This window comes from Phocoena phocoena, chromosome 5 (genome assembly GCF_963924675.1).
Source record: "Phocoena phocoena chromosome 5, mPhoPho1.1, whole genome shotgun sequence".
NCBI lineage: Eukaryota > Metazoa > Chordata > Mammalia > Artiodactyla > Phocoenidae > Phocoena > Phocoena phocoena.
Window position 1 is genome coordinate 2,710,812 of NC_089223.1, and position 8,860 is coordinate 2,719,671.

The 8,860-nt window shown below is 43.3% G+C and overlaps 1 pseudogene; it reads left to right on the forward strand.

Moving 5' to 3' along the window:
- The first annotated feature begins 5,021 nt into the window (after positions 1 to 5,021).
- LOC136123755 (mitochondrial carrier homolog 1 pseudogene) lies at positions 5,022 to 5,943 on the forward strand (annotated as a pseudogene).
- The last annotated feature ends 2,917 nt before the right edge of the window (positions 5,944 to 8,860 follow it).

Consider the following 8,860-nt stretch of genomic DNA (forward strand, 5'->3'; position numbering starts at 1 on the left):
TAGAGAGTTGGTGCCAGTCTTCTGGCGTCTCCATGAATATCCCTAATTCGGGGCAGAGATTGAAGGCAAAAGAAACTAATAGACATGCAAGTAACAAATCCTGGTGACTGACTGAAGGGTTACACTAAGTAGAAGCATCTATATAGAGAAGGTCTGTTAGGACCTTTTGACTGACAGAGACTTTTGTGATACGTTGGGGATTTAGGATTATCTCTAAAGAGGCAACGTAGGATTTTTAGCAGGGTTAACGTTAAAAGATTTGCATTTTTAAAGATTACTCTGGTTCTAGCATGGAGAACAAAATCAAAGGAGCCATAACAGATGGAAGGAGGGCTGTGCACCACTTAGTAGTGGTGAGAGGTGACTCTAGCTTGTGCAATGATGCTGATAGTAAAGATGGATAAAAATTGATAGATGAGAAAGCCAAATGGGGAGGGAGGTGTGAAATCAACAGTTCCAAGCAATGGATTGGATATGGGATGTGACAGAGAATGGATGAAGGACAGACCACACCTGGATATGGGGAGGCTATTTGCGATTTATGGTGGGAAACTGGAAGAAGATAATATCTGAGTGGAATATCCTAAGTCTGGTCTTGGATACGTTGAGTTTGAGGTACCCTTGAGACATTCGAGTGGGGATGTTGAATAGTTAATTGGATATATCATGGGGGAGGTCTAAGATCAAGATGGAAATTTAGGGGCCATTAGTATACGGGTGGCAATTTCATGGGGACAGGTGTGATTTCGGGGGGAACAGAGCAGAGGGTGAGTAGAGAAGAGGTCCCAGGGCAGAGCCTTGAGGAACCACAACATTTAAAGGCCCAGGAGAGAAGGATATGTCTGAAATGAAGGCAGAGAAGAAAAGTCGGAAACACAGCAAGGAAAGAATGTGGTGTCTGGGAGCTCCCTGGCAGTCCAGTGGTTAGCACCCCGCACTGTCACTGCCAAGAGCCTGGCTTCAGTCCCTGGTCGGGGAACTAAGATCCCACAAGCTGTGCAGTGCAGCCAAAGAAACCAGTGCGGCATCATGGAAAGAAAGAATGCTTCAAGGAGAGAGTGAGAAACAGGTTGGCAGGTAAACATGGGAGGTCAAGTAAAAAGAGGACTGAAAACATCCACTGAGGGACCACGGAGGTCTTTGATGACCTCGCTCTGGCATTAATGATCAATGGTACTACATCTCTAATGGAATAATTCATGGTAGTAAGACTTATTCCCAATAATCTTAACATTAGTTTTAATGTCCTTAAACTTTCTGAAAATGATAAGTACAGTATAGAATTCCTGTAGACATTTAAACGTCTTTGGAAAAAGAGGGTTTTTTTTCCCATAGCATGATCCAGTTCCTTTGGCAGAATGATTTGTGGGAATTAAAAGAACTAACATTGCTGAATATCTGCTGTGTGCCTGATGCTTTCACATGCCTTGTAAGCATCGTCTGCATCCTAGCGTCCATGTCAACCATTGTAGATCAACACTGATGGCTGGTGGTGACAGTCTGAAGTTCAAAAAGGTGAGTTGTCACATGGAAGGTTTTGAGTCCTCTTTCCTATACCACATCCCACCAAAGTTGTTGTGTCCAAAACTGAGCTCTTATCTGCAAGTCCCCACACTCAAATTACGTTCTCCTCATGTCATACCTTCTCTATTTTTTAAAAAGTATCATGGGCTAGAAATATTTAAGCTCTCACTCTGCAGAAGCAGAAAGCGTCTGGCAGGCAGCCAGTCCTCAGAAATGTTCATTGTCACAATCTGTCCGTTTCTCTTTATAACATTCTCAAAGCCACCTCCCTCCTGTTCAGGAGCTTTCACACTGAGATGGAATTGTCATTGATGGGTCTGCCATCTCTAGGTTCCCCCCTAGTTCATAAGAGGAGCATTAAATAACACGATGGATGGCAATACCAAAACACAGACTCTACTACTCCCCAAGGCTTTTTCTTGTATTGACCCTCAAAAACAAGTATACAGGGGCTTCCCTGGTGGCGCAGTGGTTGGGAGTCCGCCTGCCGATGCAGGGGACATGGGTTCGTGCCCCAGTCCGGGAAGATCCCACATGCCGTGGAGCGGCTGGGCCCGTGAGCCATGGCCGCTGAGCCTGTGCATCTGGAACCTGTGCTCCGCAACGGGAGAGGCCACAGTGGTGAGAGGCCCATGTACCGCAAAAAAAAACCAAAAAAAAAAAAAAAAAAAAGTATACAAAGGAACATATTGTTAAGTCATCTTTACAGGTGGCCAGAATAGTACTGTCTATTGAGGGTTATAGATTTCTAGAATTCAAATTCGAAGGACGGCTATGTTTAGTGAAACCAGGGCTTAAGTGCTTATCATGTTCTTTTTGCAATTCCTGCTGACGGTTATGTGGTATCAGCTAGGCTTTTAACAGGCTCTGAATTGTGGCTCCATCATTGAGATGACAAGTGACAATGTGAAATGAAGGATTTCTATGCTGTTGATAGGAGAGTCATTCGAGTGCCCTGGATATCAGACCAGTGTGAAGCAGAGAAATGAGCTTGAGTTTTGCCCACAGAAAGGAATATCTCACCTTGCTAAGAAGAAAGGTTTTGGAGAGGGTTATGGCTTTCCTCAAATCGCAACAATGGATCTATTTAAGTCCTGGAACTCTGCTGGTTGCCCCAGAAATCTGTACTACAAAGCATCATCCAAAAAGAAAAACAGTCAACCTTGACTGTCAAAGCGGTGAGGCTGGTGTTTGAATCCTTTTTCACAGAGGAGGAAGCCAGGTAGAAGAAGCTAAAGAATATGTCCCAAGGCTATGTTGTCAGAGCTGTCAGGCCGTGAAACATGCTGGCTAGGTCAGCAAGAGCATTGCTCTTTCTCTATCTTGATGTTTGGGAACATCTGCCAATAAAACAGTTTTGTTTTTATCATTAGTGATGATAGTTTTATCATTGTTGCTTTTGAGAAAACATTAGCCAGCTGGTTCAGCTGCTTCTTGAGTATTCCTTTAAAAGTGACCACTGGACCATGCTGTTGGAAGGAGGCTGTGTGTTCAGGTCATTAAAAAATAACAAATCTTGGACTTCCCTGGTGGTGCAGTGGTTAAGAATCCTCCTGCCAATGCAGGGGACACGGGTTTGAGCCCTGGTCCAGGAAGATCCCATATGCCACGGAGCGACTAAGCCCGTGTGCCACAACTACTGAGCCTGCGTTCTAGAGCCCACGAGCCACAATTACTGAGCCCACGTTCCACAACTACTGAAGCCCACGCACCTAGAGCCCGTGCTCCGCAACAAGAGAAGCCACCACAATGAGAAGCCCGCGCACTGCAACAGAGTAGCCCCTGCTTACCGCAACTAGAGATAGCCCGCACACATCAACAAAGATCCGATGCAGCCAAAAATAAATAAATTTTAAATAAATAAGTAAATCTTTTAGGCTTCAAATGGAGAATTTAGATCATAATTATTTAGTACACGGTTGAATTGGAATGGGATCTAGGAAAACAGAATTCCTCTGTACTCAGATTCTTGAGACATGCTGGATGAGGACTCTATTCATTTCAGTTTACTTTTATATCTAGGAAAATACTCAAGGTACGATAAAGTGATAATACTTGCTGAAGTGTTTCTATTAGTAGTATAACATCTACTGAGAAAAACTGTCTTTATTCAGCTGACATAACTGAGTACCTAATACCTGCCAGGCCTGACATATAGTTATAAGGAGAAATAGACTTGCTGTTTTTAAAGAGTTCACTGTTTTACAAAAGAGACAAATCATTATAATATATGTATAATATGTATAATTTGTGTATAATAATGCGTATACATAATAACATGTATAATACTCAAGACGTGGGAAAAGAATGGGAGATTCAACTTTGGAGATCTCTAACAATTTTATAGGGGAGACACCATTTGATCTAAGTCTTCTTAAATTCCAGAACATACTTCACCAGCGGACACCTGTTAATATTATACATATAGCATGGCCTAAAAACTGTTTAAGAAATTAAAAATTAAAAACCAGTGAAAGAAAAGCTGTTATTCCCAAAGTATAGGGGAGAACAAGATGGAATGTTAATAGGAGAACATCTGATAAGAATGAGCCCTAGATTCTCAGTTTATTGAGGAAAAAGGTAGTATGCATCCTGATGGTCTAAATACATGAAGTCAAATAGAAAAAGAACTCTCCATGTATTCACAGTTCATCCAGATTTGCTCCAAACTCAGAACTGTAAGCAAAACTCGACTATAAATAACTAGTTCTAGAGTACGTGCAGTGTTTTCATTCCTTATTCAAAATCTAAGAATGTTTGAGAGACGCTTGAATGACACATATTATCTACCCAAAACTTTCAATTGCTCAAAGACTAACTCATGAGACATTTTCATTTGTATATGGAAAACGTTTCCTTCTAGTCATGTTGCCTAAGTAGAATTATTTTTATAATTAATTTTTATTGGAGTATAGTTGATTTACAATGTTGTGTTAGTTTCAGGTGTACAGCACAGTCAATCAGTTTTATGTATACATAGATCACTATTTTATAGATTCTTTTCCCATGGAGGTCATTACAAAGGATTGAGTAGAGTTTCCTGTGCTCTACAGCAGGTCCTTATTAGTTACCTATTTTATGTATACAGTGTGTCCATAACAGTCCCAATCTCCCAGTTTATCCCTCCCCACCCTTATTCCATAACCATAAGCTTGTTTTCTACATCTGTGGCTCTATTTCTATTTTGTAAATAAATTCGTTTGTATCATTTGTTTTAGATTCCACTTATAAGCGATACCATATGATATTTGTCTTTCTCTGTCTGATGTACTTCGCTCAGTATGACAGTCTCTAGGTGCATCCATGGTGCTGCAAATGGCCTTATTTCGTTCTTTTTTACTGCCGGGTCGTATATTCCATCGTGTATATATGCCACAGCCTCTTCATCCGTTCCTCTGTCCACGGACACTTAGTAGATTTTTTAACTTACCGGACATCAGTGTTGGGAAAGGTGGAACCGGACCCGGAACCAAGCCGGGCAGAGTGGCAGCCTGGAGATGGCGCTGGCCGCCGAGGCTCTTTCTGTGGGGCTGCACACGGAAGTGACAGTGCTCAAACAGCCGCTGCTCTAGCGAAGCTGCTCATCCTAGGGGGTCGCGAACCGCTGCCCACCCCCCACCACTGGGACCAGCGTGCCGGAGAGGAAGGTCCTCTCCCCGCCGAGTGTCTCCACCCAAGCCGAGGACACTGCGCGGTGGGTGGGAAGCTAGTGCTGTGCTGAGGCCTGAGCCCCTGGCTGGCGTCCACCGCCCTCTGCACCATGACCCAGGCGGCGTGAAGAAGGTTCTCCCTCCGGAGGAGATGGAGCAGGTTTCCGTCAAGCCTGGCACGAAGACGTCTCTGACGACGGTGGTGAAGGAGACCTCCTACCTGATGATGATGCAAGGCATGTCCCACATGCTGGCCCACCCGCTGCATGTCATCTCAGCGCGCTGCATGGTCCAGTTCGTGGGAGGAAGGCCAAGTACAGCGGAAAGTTGAGCTCCATTGGGAAGATTTTCACAGAAGAGGGGCTGCTGGGATTCTTTGTCGGCTTGATCCCTTACCTCCTGGAAGGTGTGGTTTCCTTGCAGGGCTGTAACCTGCTGGCCTGCTTCCTCAGTGCCTACCTGGTGGGTGACACTCCAGGGGGGCTGGGGAACGACCAGAATCCAGGTTCCCGGTTCAGCCAGGCCCTAGCCATCCAGAGCCACCCCAGATATGTGATGGGGATGGCAGTGAGCGTACTGACCTACCCCTTCCTGCTGGTGGGCGGTCTCATGGCTGTGAACACCTGCAGGCTGGGCCGCCGCCTCACTCCTCAGTGTTGGAATCCGGATCCGCTGCTGGAAGGACCCGAGTGTGCAGGGCCAGTTCTTCCGAAGCTCCAGCCTCCTTCTCTGCCGGGCGTCATCAGGATCATACCTTGCCCTGGAGTAACCTGAATCACCTAAAAAAGCACACTGTCTTGGCCAGGACACCGTGGGTGAGGCCTGACCATCGTGGGACACGTGTAAGATGACCAGCCCAGCAAGACCTAGATGTGCTCCAGGCCAGCTGGACTTCAGTTTCCGTAGGTGCCATGCGTCTGTCCAGAAGCAGGGGCTGGGTGGCAGTGAGACTGCGTCCAGTGCATTGGTCACTGTTAGGCCTGGGGAAGGTGGAGCAGGATCCCCTGGCTTTGCAGATTTCCCGAGTCTGCCTCGTGCAGGGGGCCAGAGAATGGCTCGTGGAGCCTGAGGTTGGATGAGCAAAGGCTCGTGAGGTCAGATCCCAGCCCCCATTCACAGCCCTCAGGTCAGCCCCCCTCTTATCCTGCAGCTCAGCTGGGAGCTTCGCTCTCCAGCTTTGTAAATAGGGTGTGATCCCTTTTCGGGAGCCACCGTCATGTCCAGGCCTTTGCTAGGAGGTTGTCTTCGTTTTTTTCAACACTGCTTTTCTGATAAGGCAGCACCTTCTGAATGGAAACCGTGTGACTGCTCAGAATGTGTCCCCCTTGTCAAATGCTCGTCGGTTTCATGATGACGCCTCACGTGCAGGATATGGTTACTTGTGTGGCTGTGAACACCCAGATGTTAGGTAGATCAGTGTCTCTAGTCCTATCCAGTTGGAAGTTCCTAATAAGATTTGACCCTTTTCCCCTCAAATAAATGCATTGGTGGTGATTTTGAAGAAAGTAAAATAAAGTTGCCAGGTCTTTTAACACCATTTATGAGAAACGTAAATGGTAACAGACCCAGATTGTGGGACTGCATGGGCTAAAAGAAATGCCTTTATAATTTAGTAAGGCAAATATTATTGTTTAAAATTATTTGTATATTATAAAATTTATAGTATTTAATTTCTAAACAGCTGATTTTTTTAAGTCTCTACATATCTTTTAGTGGAAGATAATCAATTACCATTAAACTGAAATTTTAAATAAGCACTAATACGTATTGCATGCTGATGTGTCACCAGTGTTCTATATACTTTATATCAATTTGCTTTTTAAGAAATAATTTACATGTTCAAAGAATATAATCAAAAAATGAAAAAGGTATAGAATGAAAAGCTTTCTGGCCACTAAAGAAATACTTCAAAAATTTCCACCAGGAAATTCCAGCTTTAGGGGAAATCAATGCTACTATTTTCTTAAGTGTTTTTCTTGAGCTTTTCTGTGATTATACAAACAAATATATATACATATATATATATATGTATATATATATATATATTTCCCTCCCCTGTTTTTACACACTGTTCTACACCTTGCTTCTTCTGATTAGCAGTATATCCTGGTAATATCTCATTCGATGGCATAAACATTTCCTTGTTCTTTATTACAGCATGGTATTTGATTGCATGAGTCCATCAGAACAAACGCTTATAGATGGATATTTAGGGTTTTTCCACTCTATTCTTACTATAACAGCACTGCAATAAATATCTGCTACAGTTATCAATTTGCTCATTTACAAGCACATCTGTTCAATAAATTCCAGCTAGAGGAAGTGCTGGTAGAGGTATGTGTGTGCATTTGATAGATATTGATAGATATTGTAAACTGTTTTATGTGGTAGCTGTATCGATATACACCCCCTTGAGCAGTATACCTGTCTCCACCAGACGGTCACCTCCAGAGGTGTTATTGATCTTTTTGATCTTTGCCAGTCAGATAGGAAGTGCCTTATTTTGTTTTAAATGGATTTTCTTATTAATGCCTATAACAATAAGTACTATTATCATCACCATTTTATATATGAGAAATTAAAGCTTACAGAAGTTGGGGTACTTGCTCAAAGTTACTCAGATAAAAGGTGGAAGAATCAAGATTAAATTCACCCTTGTCTGTGTCTTAAACAAAACTCCTAACCATTAAGGAACACAGCCAAATTGTCTTGAAACTTAACTTATATTTCTTATAATTATTTTTGATGATTCAGAACTTAATTCAAAAGGTGCAGCAGGATTTTGCAGTATCTTAGTGTCAGCATTATCACTATAATTATCACTGAACAATAGATGTGTGTCCTAGTTTAAAAAGCATCCTTGTAGATAGAAGGCAGGTAAACTGGCTTCAGTGGTCTCGTATGCTATCACGAATTCTGAAAAATTTCACCCCACCCCCCAAAACTTCAGCCCTCATAATCCACGCCCAGTGGCTTGGTTTCACAGCTAGTTGAACACAGAAGGATGAACTTATATTAGCTGAAATAAAACTTCATTAAGCCTAGGATGCTGATGTCACAGTAACATGCTCAGAATCTAAAAGATAACACGAGGATTACATAGCACCTTTCTTCTTCATAGTTCAAAGTGCTTTGCAAATATTAAGTTCGGGTTTTCCTCACATGTTGACGGAGTAAAGTCTGCAAAACAAACAACCAAAACCATGTGACTATTCCCTATCGCCTCCTGACTTTATTGGAGAGACGGTATGTGGAGTGGAGAAACCAACTAGATGGGAATCGTGCGCTCACATCATTCCAGGCTGCAATTTGGAGGCCTCACATACGCCGGTACTGGTGCAGGTTTGACTTGTTTGCAGCTCTCAGTGGCGTGTTTGAGGTCTCTGCCCGCCTGGAGAAGTTTCACAAAGAGGAACCACTGTCACCACAAGCTCAGCTCAGAAGCCATGAAGTCTGCCCAAGAATCTCCTGGGAGGCATTTCATGTCAACGGAGAAAACATGGAGCATTCACCAAACGGTGCGGGGCAAATGGGGGACCATCTGAAAAAGCAATAAAGTCGGACATGTAACGCACATCTTGTACCAAAATGAATTCCAGATGCATAAAAGATTTAAATGGAAAAGAAAAAAAGTTATCTCAGATGGAAGAGGGATTTTATAGTATGACACAATACTCAGAACCCAT